Here is a 1,543-nt window from a genome sequence, read left to right as displayed (position 1 = left end):
TGAAGCAGAGTTCCTGGTGACCCCGGATGAACCCTTGAGACCAGGGGCTTATCTCTCACAAACTGCCAAGAAGTGTGTGGGTATTCGGGGCAAAACACTACTCAGGCGTTGGTTCCTCTTGCATCCAGAAACTGGATACACCCTACCTAGTCAGCGCTGCCCTCACTGGCTTGGCTGTTCTTAGCTCCAAGATGGGAGACGGGGTGAGGAGTGAATCTCACTGCTCCCAGGGTTCTAGTCCCAGTTGGCCATGCGAAGACAGAAGCTTTGAGTGTCTTGGTTTCCCCAGTTGTGAAACCACAGAAATAGCGTCCCAGAGTTCATCAGGAGGCATGGGCTTCCTCTTTCATTAATAAACAAACGAATAAATAAAGGGACCATACTTACAAGACCGCCCACAGTAGTCAAGGTGCCGAGAACAGCTACCCTGCAGACACTGGTAATGTCTGGTGGATTCATAACTGAGAAATATCTTCTGTTGGAAAATGTGGGAAAGATCTGAATGCTACACACAGAGCGTCTTTCAAAATACTGATTTCTTCCTTTTATTTTATTTTACATGTGAATATTTTGCCTGCATGTAAGTCTGTATACCTTGTGTGTGCCTGCTGCTCATGGAGGTCAAAAGAGGTCATCAAATCCCCTAGGACTGGAGCTAGTGATGGTTGCTAGCCACCATGTGGGTACCGGGAGTTGGACCTGGGTCCTCGGCAAGAGTAAGAAGTGCTCTGAACCACTGGCTGTCTATCCTGCCCTCACTGAGATTCTCTAGGAAAACAAAAGCATCAAGTCAAGGTTTGTGAGCTGGTGCAGGTACAGCGGAGATGGGGCCAGGTCTCTACCTGGGATGCCTCCTTCCCTCCCTCCCTCCCTCCCTCCCTCCCTCCCTCCCTCCCTCCCTTTTGGATCTCCAAAGCCTGTCAATCTCCAGTCGTCAGCTTTGTTCACATTGTCACAACTGTCCTAGGCTGAACGGTTCTCTCTGCTGCCAAAGCCACAATTCAGAGGCAGATGATCAGACAGGAAGGGGCCGTTTCATTGACACCTTAGGATCCCAAAGGACTTTGAAGTCGCCGCCACAGTGGTCCCCTTTAGTGGAGGGAAGATGTAAGCCCTCAGGTCACCCCAGGTACCCCAACTTGACCCCCCAGATAATCTCTGCTTGGGCTGTGCAGGAATCAGAGCCTCCAGGGAGGCACCAGGCCATCATCACCCAGCAAGGCGACTATCATGACCCCTTATCTTGAACTTCCATGACTCCTATACAGTTCCATAGCTCACAGGTGTAATAATGGCTGTGTTCAGTTTGGGGGCTCCCTGGTGACATGGGCTTGACCAAGGCAGCGAGGGGTAGAGCCAGATCTTGATGCTTCTTCTACTAGTGTATCAAGGAAGAAAGGTGGCTCCCACCTGTCATCTCAGCCCCCCAGAGGCTAAGGCGAGAGGATTCCCACCAGCCTGAGGATTCTCAAGGCCAGCCTGAGCTACGTGGTGAGTTCCAGACTAAAGAACAGAGGAGGGAGGGGAAGGAGGGGAGGGAGGG

The sequence above is a fragment of the Alexandromys fortis genome, unplaced genomic scaffold (genome assembly GCF_014885135.2).
Source record: "Alexandromys fortis isolate MF-2015 unplaced genomic scaffold, M_Fortis_MF-2015_v1.1 scaffold_31, whole genome shotgun sequence".
NCBI lineage: Eukaryota > Metazoa > Chordata > Mammalia > Rodentia > Cricetidae > Alexandromys > Alexandromys fortis.
The sequence above is the reverse complement of the archived record's forward strand: the minus strand, read 5'-3'. Positions refer to the sequence as shown.